Consider the following 12,928-nt stretch of genomic DNA (forward strand, 5'->3'; position numbering starts at 1 on the left):
GTGTTTTATATCAAAATTTTATGTTAAGCAAAGCCAAGTTACTCGACCTTTGGTCTGTCAGAATGTTCCTCAAATATGCTTTAAGATGTTTTCATACATTTTCGTACTGCTCATTTTCAACCTGTAGGACAGAGCCTAAGAGACTCTGGAAGCCCACTATCTCTCTGCAGGTAGTCTCTATCAACAGTCCTTCTGGTAATTTTCCATCCAAAAGGTTCTCTCTTACCTGTAAATATTGGGGTTAGAAGGCCAGGTGCGGTGGCTCAAGCCTGTAATCCCAGCACTTTGGGAGGCCAAAGCAGGTGGATCATCTGAGGTCAGGAGTTCAAGACCAGCCTGCCCAACATGGTGAAACCCTGTATCTACTAAAACTACAAAAATTAACCAGGTATGGTGGTGGGTGTCTGTAGTCCCTGATACTAGGGAGGCTGAGGCAGGAGAATCACTTGAACCTGGGAGGTGGGGGTTGCAGTGAGCTGAGATCATGCCATTGCACTCCAGCCTGGACAACAAGAGTGAAACTCCATCTCTCTCTCTCCCTCTCCCACACACACACACACACACACACACACACACACACACACACACACACAAATTAGGGTTAAGAATACCAAGAACTCCTGGACGTAGATGCCAATTTCAGTTCTCCTAAGTTAATCATCATAATTTTGAAAGAGAAAAGAAAACTTGAAAAAGGAACTCTCTAGCTCCAGAGATAGTCAGAGCTTGAGTTTTCTCAAATACAGCTCATGAAAGGAAAATGACATGAGGCAACGTGTGCACCAAAACACTGGGAAGAGTAAAGAAAACGGAAAGAAAGCAAGAGACTCACCAACCTAATTAAGAAAGCTTCAAACTGAAATTTGAGGGGGAGGAGAAAAAAGGCCTATAAAGTAGGTATGATAGACAGTTGGTATGGCACAGAAAAAACAGTGATGCGGGCGGTACCCAGTAATTTACTGAAGAAAATAACAGGGGAGATGTTTGAGAACCATATTTATGATCTCAGGTTGTTTACAGATTATAAGTAATAAATAAAGCTAACCTGGAGTTTTAACAGTAGGAGTTAAAATCCACTGTCATAGAAAACACTGGGACCTCGTGGGCTAGCATTTAGAACAACATGCAAGGGTTTGTCTTGTTCAAAGGAAACAAACTGATGAAATAGAAGTGATGAGCATGGCCCAAAGCCTCAGCTATTTATGGCTGTCCACATAATTGAAGCGTGAATGCACAGTGGAGAACATTACTGAACATAAAAGGAAAGAAGACAGAAGTGACTCTGGGGTTATGGGGTGAGGGCATACTGTGTTACTTGGTCAGGTGCAAAATGCAAGTGCTTATGTGGTAACTGAAACGGAGTCCATACAGGGCAATGCCGTGGTCAAATTCCATTATCCAGACATCTGCTTGACCTTTCCATCTTCTAAAAGCCAAGCATCTGATAAACTGCCTCAGGGACAATATCATTTATTGGAAGTCATAAACTCTAGAACTATGAACTCAATGCTGAGCTTTTGTAAAAAAAAAAAAAATCAAGAAACTTCAGTAAAAAAGATTTTAAGTGCTTAATAAATTGAGCCAAGCATTAAGATGAGTATGACAGACATGAAGCTTACCCTCTAGCAGGAGATACAGATGCCAAATAACTCATTCTACTATTGATTAAGTTGCAATTGTGAAGTATATCACAAAAGAGAAGTGCAGGGTGATGTTAGACAAAGTAGTGGGACCCACTGTAGTTGGAGGGGGTGCACAGGGAATGTTTGTTGTGGGGGCGGAAATGACATTTGTGCTACTATTGGAAGAAATTTAATTGGCAAGAAGGCCCTGAGAGAGGACATGGCGGGATCATTGGGTCTGGTACAGGGCTGGGACTAAGGAAGGGTGTGGGAACATAAAGCTCCATCGTGGGTTTTCAAGCTTACACTATTCCAAATCAATCTCTCTGAAGAAAGTTGATAGGATTATGTCAACTTCTGAGGACATCACTAGGGGCATTCTTCAAGCCACTGTCCTTGGGGTGGCACTTCCATGTGGAAAACGGATAGTGTGAGAATTATTTTGAGTGGCTCCAGAGGGCAGAGCTAAGGCTTAAATGTGCATGTTACAGGGATGTACAATGTATGAAACATTCTTCTATAGCTAGAGCTGCTTTGCCTGAATGCAGGTGAAAGGGTCAACTGGAAGCTCCTGACCACCTCTCGGGGTTGACTTATCAGGAAACAGGTCTTGCATTTGGGAAGCTGGACAACACACAATAATACCCACTTTTGAAGCATGCTCTTTGTAGCAGATATTGTTTGTTTAGGTGTCAGGAACACAGAAGCAAGCAAGAGCACTCCCTCACTTCAAGTGTCAGAAAACAGGATAGAACGGGTAAAATGTTCCCTCACTTACAGTGCTTTTAACTTAACACAGTCTCTTACTCCAATGCCCTGTCCTGCCCCACCAAAAAAAGTCCTTACTCAGAGCTGCAGCTAACACCAACTAGAAGAGGCTTCACCTGTGCAGTTGGTTATGGGTGCTGGTCATGGTCTGCCAGCTTCACCTGCCCACTGGTTCCCATGTGTTTCTCTTTTCTGCCTTATAGTGTTCTCCACTGATATGACCCTCCACCTCTAATTTCAATTCAGTTCTTAATCCCGTGCCAGCCCCTTGGAGTGATGCAGGTTTGTTTTCTCACTCTAGGCACTGTCTCTGGGCACAATTCACTTTTCTCCTTTTATTCTCAGTTTCTCTAACTGCTTCTGCCCAATCAGCTCCTAGCTCCCCACCATGCCTGCTCCCCATCATCTGCCCCTTGGGCGGGGCTCATAATGCTTGAAGAGTGGTAGGATTGCTTAAAAGTGTCCTCGGGAGTTACTCAGAGGGAGAAGGGCTGGGAGAAAGTTTCAGGAACCCTAAGGCACTCTCATACATCCTACCTACCCAGGAATAAATTGCTCATGCTTCAAGCGGCAAAGTGAAAAAGCATGAATGAACTGGGCATCAGAAAATTAAGACTTGTTCTGCTTTCAGCTGCCTGACTCTCCCGACATCCCATACCCTAGTTTACAATCTGGGCATAAATATACCTGCCACCCTGACCCCACCAGGACAGAATTCAGAAAACAAGTGGAGGGATGAGCTTGTAATTTTAGCTTTTCATAAAAGAACTGCGTAGATGGACATTTTAGTCTAAATTCACCTATTGAGTAGCCATTAAATAAAGTTTTTAATTGTGATCCACACTAGAGCTTTTCACTATTGATTTATTTAAACAGGCTCAATTCTTGGTGGGAAAGCCATTTGGGTAAGAGAATTGTTTGTAAAGCTGAACAGCGCAGTTGCTACAGGCTGCACCTTCCTTTGTATGGACAACCATGGACAAAGCAAGCATCTCCTTTCTACTGCCTTGACCTGGGAAATCTCAGAGCATGGTACTTAATGGAGGATGTTTTCTGCTCAGCCTCCCAATCAGACACTGCCAACTAGGTCTAATTGAGAAGAATAATATTCTCTGAGGCGAACCTATGTAATTATTCTCTTTGGAGTCTTTTACTTTACACTTATCTTTTTGGCAAATGTTTTCATATCTGAATTGTCAAACTGAAACGGGTGAAGAAAGGAAGTGCTGTTAAGGTGTCATTTACAACCAAGGATTCTAGAGCGAAAGTAGCCTCCTGGGACCACGTGTAAAACCCTGGCACTCGGAACATTCCTGCTACCCAGCCTGATGTTGCTCAGCTTCACTATAAAATGAGGTACTTCAGGAGGTTAGTGGGGTAGGAGCGCTTGTCTTGGAGCATGTGTGCACCCCTCGCTGGATATTCCCAGCTCTTTGGGAGTCCAAGATAATGCAGAGCCCCAGGAGCACCCTTGGCACACTGGACACAGCTAGGAGACCAGCAGCCCTAGGAGGCCCGAGAAGAGACTTGGGCTGTGGGCCGGGAAACTGCATTCTTTTCCTGCCGCTGTCATAATCAGCCATGTGACATCAGACAGGTCATTGAGCCTCATGCTCAATTTTTCCCCCCCACAGGAATAATAAATTTATCATAACAATCACAGATGGTGGGGTAGTGCACATTAAAAGGGGGGGACCTCTTCTCACCAGAGGGCTGCTGGCCAGTGCCCAGAGTGGCAGGCAACACAGGGAAGCACTCCCTGCATGGCCCCAGCCCGCTGACAGGCCCGCTCTCTCTGGGTGGCGCAGCGTGTGGTGCAGTGTGTGGTGCTCTGAGGATGCAGGTCCTGAGGGTCTCACTCTTCATCCTTCGTAGCGGGGACATGGCCCTCACGTGAGCGGCACATGGGTGCTGGCAACAGGATCCCCGATGTCCCTGCTCCCGGGGTGCCCACAGGGCTCAGCAGGAATGCCATGAGGGCTGAGGCCCAGTTGGTGGCGGGGAGCCGTCAGCACCCACGGGCCAGCCCTCCCTCCAAAAGGCAGCCTGTTGCCCTGGACTCGGAGGTTTCCCCAGGGATGTGCCCCACTTGCCAAAAGCAGCGTAGCCTAAACTCAAAACTGACCAGAGAATCCCATGTGTGTTTTAAGGGTTTCCTACATCCTCTGTGTTCTCACAGTACCCCTACTGTGGAAACAAGTAGGGGTGTGTCTAGCACACACAAGATGCTCTAAGAACACCCTGAGTGCACCCTCATTCTGCTGTGATGGACCTGGACCCTGGACAGGCCACAGTGAGAGCAACCCAAGGATCGTATCTGGCTCCCTAGAAGAAGTCACATGGAGGGCCTTCTCTGAGAAGTCAGCCTACGCCCCACAAGCAGCCCGCTCCACTGCTCCCATCTCGGTTCTGTACATGTGTGGGATTTCGTTTGGCAGGTCCCCAAGGCAGAAGATAAAAGGATGAATTCAGGTCCTTTGCAGGGACATGGATGAAGCTGGAAACCATCACTCTGGGCAAACTAACACAGGAACAGAAAACCAAACACCGCATGTTCTCATTCATAAGTGGGAGTTGAACAATGAGAACACATGGACACAAGGAGGGGAATGTCACACACCAGGGCCTGTCAGGGGTGTGGGGTTAGGAGACGGATAGCATTAGGAGAAATACCTAATGTAGATGACCGGTTGATGGGTGCAGCAAACCACCATGGCATGTGTATACCTATGTAACAAAGCTGCACCTCTGCACATGTATTCCAGAACTTACAGCATAATAATAATAAACAAAATCCTCTCTTTTGATTTACCCTCTTTGTGGAGGCTTCTCTGAGCCTGTTTCCTCATCTGTAAAATGGGGATATCATTATACCCACCTGACAGTAATTTTATGAAGATAAAGAAGGTAATCCTTGAAAAGTCGACTGGGCAGAGTGGCTCATGCCTATAATCCTAGCACTTTGAAAGGCAGAGGTGTGTGGATCACATGAACCCAGGAGTTCCCGACCAGCCTGGGCAACATGACGATACCCTGACTCCACTAAAAACATACAAAAAAATTAGCTGGGCATGGTGACATGCGCCTGTAATCCTAGCTACCTGGGAGGCGGAGGCAGGAGAATCGCTTGAACCTGGAAGGCAGAGTTTGCAGTGTGCCAGGATTGCACCACTTTACTCCAGCCTGGGTGATAGAGTGAGACTCTGTCTCAAAAAATATAAAAATAAAATAAGAAAAAAGAAAAACTAGCATTAGATTTTGATAAATGTTGGCTGTGACTATCTTATTTTTGCATTTGCACATTGAGTTATCTTTTAGGATCCCTCTTCAAAGATAGGGATCATATTTTATACCCTCTCCCATAGCCTCTGGTGTTGCCTGCAGTAGTTGCTCAGTAAATATTTGCAAATGCTAGTAACATAAACACAAGATTACTTTCATTTTGTTGGAGCCCACTGAGCAAGAGTCCTTGGCTGTATCCTCCTCTTATGCTCTCCTCTTTACCCTTTCTGGGTTTTTCCTTATAGTACACAGACGCTGTCAAGAGGACAGTAGGGGACAGTATAAGCTGGGCAACTCCTGCTTGTCTCTCATTGGGTTTGTGTCCCTGGAGAGGTTTTTTTCATCCATCTTAGCTTCAGTTGCCTCCTCTGTAAAATGGAGATGAGGATGGAGAGAGTTCTGATGAACAGACACTGTTAGCCTTCCACAGTGGTCTGCTTTCTCTGTGGAGGGGCTGACCAAGCCTGGTTCTTCTCACTCAAGTTCCACTCCCCACCCTCTCAGTCAGGCCTCAGACACTCTCTATGTAGCAGCATTGTTTTCAGTTAGGAACTAGCTGCATGGAGAATATACCTTAAGAGGAGTTACAACAAACATTCCTGCTGATTTACACACACATTCCAACATGTGCATAAAATAGTCAAGAAAAATAACATCAAATGCCTGCTTTGACCTTGGCAGTTTCAACTAATGTAGAAATTGTGGCCTTGGCAGCTCTGAACTTTATCCATGTGGAAATTGCTAGATTTGGGGGTCACATCTTATAAAATAATATATGCTTTGGCTGGAGACACTCCTGGGCAGCAGCTGTTATGGGTGAGACCAATTTCAAAGGCCCAGTTTCACTTACAGTTGACAAACATTTAAAGTCTGTTGGCTCAACATAGAGAACTGAGGAGGGAAAGCAGGGCTGAGAGCTCTCTGGGAGAGCAGAGTAATAGATTGGGAGAGTAATAGATGAGGTGTGTTTAGTGAGGATTGTACAAATTGTTTCCTTTTAACAAGATGGAAACCTCCCGAAAACATCATCTGTTTTTGGCTTGCTAATTATGCTTTTGCCTTTCCTCACTTAGCTGAAGCTTTGACGGCCCTAAATTTCCTAAAGGCCTTGTTAAGAAAAATAAAATTAGAATTTAATTATATGAGTATACTACATATATATTATCTTCAAGGAAATGCCACACATTTATGTGAATTCATTCATTCATTCATCCACATTTATGGGGTTCCCAATCTGTCCTAGGCACACTGCTAGATACCAGAGATGTTATTTACGCAGGGGCCACAAGGAATTAAGACTTGTGGAGGCCATTTTTCATGCGATTGTATCTCATTCAATCACCAGTATCTCTGTTCTGACGGAAGCTGACATTGAGAGCCTAGATTGAGACCAGTCTTGTTCTCAAAGGGCTTGCCATCTGGTTGGAAGGATGAGAAAGCCTGGCCTGCAAGCCTCACAGGTGCTGTAGGAATAATATCATGACCTGCACAGTAATCACACTAAGACTAATGAGAATAGATAACGTTGATTTTTTGTGATATAACAGGTCATTAGTGATCCAAACAGATTATAATATTTAATATTCTCATGAAACTAACAAAAGAGGTGCTAATATTAAGTCTACTTTACAGATGAGAAGACAGAGGCACAGAAGTGAACTAGCCTGCTCCAGGACATAGAGGTAGTGAGGAGCAGCACTGGCTCCAGAACCTGCCCACATGAGCAATTCTCTGTGCTGCACACAGAAACTCCATTTGAAACAATGTCACCAACTGCAGCTTTATATACATAAAGCCATTCAATTTTATAGAAGGATTTTGTGAACTGTTTCTGTAAATAGCAAATGTTCTTGACACATTGAAAAGAAGGTTCAGTTGGCAAAAGGTTGATTTATGCTTTTGTCTTCAGGAACATATCTATTTTGTAATGGAAATTTCACCTAGTTATGTGGATATAAAATTTTAATCAGCTTACATATATAGCAGAGGAAGGTAAAAGCAGTACAGTAGATACCCCTTTCCTTCTAGCCTACCCATGAAAACATTTTTGACAGTTTTGTATACAAAAAAAATATAGAAGAAAACCAAAATATAAACTATCCCACTATTACAGATAATCCTTATTGACTTTTAATCTTAATCATATGCATCTATACTTTTATTTTTTTAAAAATACAGAAAGGTATAACATGAAAAATAAAAGGTCTCTTTTGTACCTTAACCCCCTAATATGGATAACAGTTTCTGGAGTATCCTCAAGGAAACTGATGTGAAATTGAATACCTTTTGAAGGGGCGAGAAGGAGTGAAAAGACACTTTCTTTGCGTGCTGAGTCCCCCCAAAAGGTACAAGTCACAAAAATAATTATTACTTTATTTCCAGGCATTAAATGTGGGGTACAGGTAGGAAAGAAGATTGTCAAAGAAAGAATCCTTAACCATTGAGTCTCCTGTTTCTTTTTCAAGTGTCTCCACCTGCATCCCCTTTGGTCTGTTCATGAGACTTCTATGGCCCAGGCATGGCTCGCTCACTTCCATCCAGACCAAACATGACTCATATGCTTTCAGTAGGCTCTCAATCAAGTTTCCTTATTTTAATCGTACAACTCTGAGATGAGCTACACTAATATCTAACGCAGACTCTCCTTTCCACTAATTTTTTTTTTTTTTTTTTTAGACAGTGTCTTGCTCTTTCACCAGGCGCTAGGCTGGAGTGCAGTGGCACAATCTCGGCTCACAGCAACCTCCGCCTCTTGGGTTCAAGAAATTCTCCTGACTCAGCCTCCCAAGTAGCTAGGACTACAGGCCCCCGCCACCACGCCCAGCTAATTTTTGTACTTTAGTAGAGACGGGGTTTCACTATGCTGGCCAGGATGGTCTCAATCTCTTGACCTCGTGATCTGCTCACCTCAGCCTCCCAAAGTGCTGGGAGACAGGCGTGAGCCACTGTGCCCAGCTCTCCTTTCCACTTATACTCCTTCCTATTCTCTCTTCTTTCCTCTTTCTGTCCCTGTTCCTTCCTTCCACTTTTTATCTGTCTCTGCCTCTTCTTCTCTCTCTCTCTTTAAGCATCTCTGTGGATTTCCACTCAAATTTCAACCCTTGCCATTGCCACTTTTTCTGCCCACAAATGGGTGCATTTGATGGTATGTAGTGATAGTGGTTGAGTGCATGTTTCTTTCTTAAATAGTCTATGGCTCACCTGATTCTGTTTAAGTTCTTAATAGCATATACAAATATTTTGTGGGAGATATCTGGAGTCAAAGGTGTCCTCACTCTCATCCTACAGGCCATCGCTGAGTGCTTCTTTCATCAATACCCCATTGCCAGGCGTGAAATGGGCTATTTCGGATTTTAAGAGCCAAATGTAAATGTGCTTAATGAGCCTCGAGGGAGCTGTGGCACGGCCAGGGAAAAAAGGCTTTTAGCAGCAGATGCAGACAAAAGTATTGGATTTCAGTCTCTGGGTCTCCTGAAAAGTCAAAGACAAAGAAAATGGAGATCCTGGCCACTGATGGGGTAGGAGTCAGTCGAATCCTAAAACCCTGAGCAAACTGGAGTCTCTTGATAGTTTCTCTGGTAAGGAATTCAACAAACGGTGGGGGCACATATGAAGCGTAATTATTTGTTATTACGTGCAGTGCAAAGCCCCTGGTACTGTTAGGTATTCCCTAAAAGAGCTCAAGGAAACCAGTGATGGGAAGGGAATCTTTGCAGTAGTTTTAAGGTTCCGAGAAGTCATTTTTAACATATTTTTAGATGTAACTTGAAAAACTCATCTGAGTATTCAAAATCTGCCTGAAATCTCCTTTTGGCTCTGTCAAAACAACATTCTTTGTCTCTTTACTAGTAAATATGAAGGCTAGTTCAGGCATCTCAGCGCATTAGAAATCTGTTGAATGTCTCAAATTTACTCTGCTGTAGCTTGGGGCTGGAGTCTGGGAGACTTCCTGCCTCTGACAACTGTTTGATGCCTACCCGACCGGGTTGGGCCAGCTCTTCTTTAGTGTGTTGAAAATGGCATGTTTCTGAATATAACAATGCTGATACTTGATCCTGGCAAAAAAGAAGTGAAAAATAACTCACACACACACAATTTTTTTTATGGCTTTAGGCAAGTCAGTAACTCTGGGCAATCCGTATGGTTTATATTCTGCAACAGCTGAGCTTCCAGCATTCTCATCCCCTGGGAAGAGGAGGAAGGCGGGGTCACCCACACTGTCTGCCTTGATACCCATGCTCCTACACTCTGGTTTGGAAACTTGAGGCTGGCTGTGTCCGTGCTCAGCCTACACACTGCCACTCTCCGCATTCCTCTTCCCCAGTTTCTATTCTCTTTCTTGATCTGTTTGTACACCTGGGTGTCCTCCATTGGCTGGAAAGCTCTGGGAAGACAGGGGTGGAGTCCTTTTCTTATCTCTCTCTGAGTTTTGTACATAGAAACAACTAGGTAGATATTTGCTAAATAATAATAATTTTAAAAAACAATGTATTTCTGTCTTTTTGGTAAGTCCCTGTTCTCTTGACAAGTATGGTTAAAATTATACCCTAGCCACTACTATTAATATGATGATGTCTTTCTTACATTTTATGTGCTCATGAGCCTAAATTCTATGTTTTTTTTTGTTTGTTTGTTTCATGTCCAATTAGAGGAATATCAGATCGTGTGCCTGTGAATAAATCACTTAAACTCTTGGTGTTTCAATTTTTGTGTGTGATTTTTTTTTAAATGGATAGAGTTGTTATAAGGTATAGGAATATAAGATTGGGAATGATAGGGAATGATGATCATAGTCCTGGCTTACTCTCTGTGTGATCTTCAGCAGGTTACCTTAACTTTCTGAGTTTCAGTTATCTTCTCGGTAAGGGCATATGGCCTCATGTTCAGAGAGGTGGTAAAGACTGAATGACATTCTGCAAGGTGATTCCTTCATGACTTTTGGAACTGTGCTTGTACTTATCCAGTGCCCAGTAAACTCCATTGAACAGTATCGACTTGCTGCTGGGATTGTAGTGGGGAGAGCAGGTCTCTGGGTCCTGGAGAAGACGCCGTAGGGTTTGTTCTCTGACTGTATCCTGTGCTGAAAGCACAACCTCAGGGAAAATGGTCAGTGGCTGCCAGAGGGATAGGTTTTAGGCCTGGGGTGCTGACCTTGCCCAACATTTGCAGACTTCAAGTGCACCTCAGAGGTACCAGAATGGCAGATCTAGAGGGACTTTGCAGGCTAGGACAGAGGATATCTCAGACCTAACAACTCTGGGAAGATGGCTAATGATCCCTAGGGACTCCATGGTGCCTTAGAACTTTCAGAGACTCAGAAACTCAGCCCAACATGAGGGCTCTCAGCATGGTTGAAGTTGCATTTCCCACCACCCAACAGGAGGAGACTCAAAACCAAGTTGACTTGTAGAAATTAAAGATGTGATATTTCTTCCATACTTACTATTTATAACATTAACAATGTATTTAAGTCTGCCACAGAATTTCATCTATGTGTTGACTCTATTTCACAATATTTGAGGGCTTTGAGGAAGAATAAAGTTTTAAAAATAACATTATTAAATACTTTCTGATTACAAATTTGGCAGTTTTATAGTTTTTTTTTTATTTTTTAACAATAATTTTTGATAACCTGGTGCTATGGACTGACTGCATCTCCTCAAAATCCTTACATTGAAGCCCTAACTTCCAATGTGATGGTGTTAGGATGTGGAGGCTTTGGGAGATAATTAGGTTTAGACGAGGCCATGAAGGTGGAGTCCTCCTGAATGGAATTAGTACTGTTATAAAAAGAGACACAAGAGAGATGATCTCAATCTTCACCATCTGAGGATACAATGGGAAAATGATCTGTAAATTAAGAAGAGTACCTTCACCAGGAACCAAACCTTGATCTTGGACTTTCCAACTTTCTCACAACAGTGAGAATTAAATTTCTGTTGCTTAAGGTACCTAGATTGTGGTACTGCATTATAGTAGCTTGAACTAATATACCTGGACTCTCTATAGAGCACGATTTTTATCCTACTGTATGGCACGACCACCTCAAATCTTACATAAAGTCATACTGATATGAGTAAATCGACAATAGATTGTTGATGTACCAACCCCTAATATAACACCCTACATAATTACAGATTTAGTAAATATTTGGGAAATAAGTGAATTAACAATCCGATTCTGATAAATCTTTAGAATTATCAACAGATGTAAATTTTGTTCTCTTTAGCTTTAGTATTAGAAATACATTTTAATATTCCGACCCTTATAAAATTAATCATTGGTGTATAGAATATATGGCAGTTCTCTACTAATTAGAATATATAATTAATCAGAATAAATGTATCTTTTACTGACCATGCTGAATAGCTGAGAATTTATAGAATTAGGTCACACTCTTGGTAGGCATTTTAATACCCCATAAGCTGAAGGCAACCCTTAGATAATGAGACGGGGGCAATCTTTGATCCTCCTTTTAAAAAGCGTACTATTAATATGATTTTTGATTGACAAATCTTAATTGTATACATTTATGGAACACAATGTGACATTTTGATGTATGTATACAATGTGAGATGATGAAAGCGAGTGAATTAACATATCCATCTCCTCACTTATGTTTTTATGGTGAGACATTTGAAATTTATGTTTTTAGTTATTTTAAAATATGCAATATATTATTATTGACTACAGTCACCCTGCTGTGCAATAGATGTCAAAATTCATCCCTCAAGTCTATCTGAAACTCTGTATTCTTTTTTTTTTGGCTCTCTTATCAGAGTTTTGCTCTTATTTCCCAGGCTGGAGTGCAATGGCACGATCTCGGCTCACTGCAATCTCTGCCTCCCGGGTTCAAGCAATTCTTCTGCCTCAGCCTCTCAAGTAGCTGGGATCACAGGCATGTGCAACCATGTCTGGCTAGTTTTTGTATTTTTAGTAGAGATGGGGTTTCCCCATTTTAGGCAGGCTGGTTTTGGACTCCTGACCTCCAGTGATCCACCTGCCTCAGCCTCCCAGAGTGCTGGGATTACAGGCATGAGCCTCTGCACCCAGCCTGAAACTATGTATTCTTTGATCAACAGCTCCATATTTCTTCCTTTCCAAAGCCCTAACCGGTGGTAAACACCATTCTATTCTCTACTTCTGAGCTCAACTTTTAAAGAGTTCACATTTAAGTGGCATCGTGTGATATTTGCCTATCTGTGCCTGGCTTATTTCACTTGGCATAATGTACTTCAGATTCAGTCATTTTGTTG

The sequence above is a fragment of the Cebus imitator genome, unplaced genomic scaffold (assembly GCF_001604975.1).
Source record: "Cebus imitator isolate Cc_AM_T3 unplaced genomic scaffold, Cebus_imitator-1.0 Scaffold27, whole genome shotgun sequence".
Lineage (NCBI taxonomy): Eukaryota > Metazoa > Chordata > Mammalia > Primates > Cebidae > Cebus > Cebus imitator.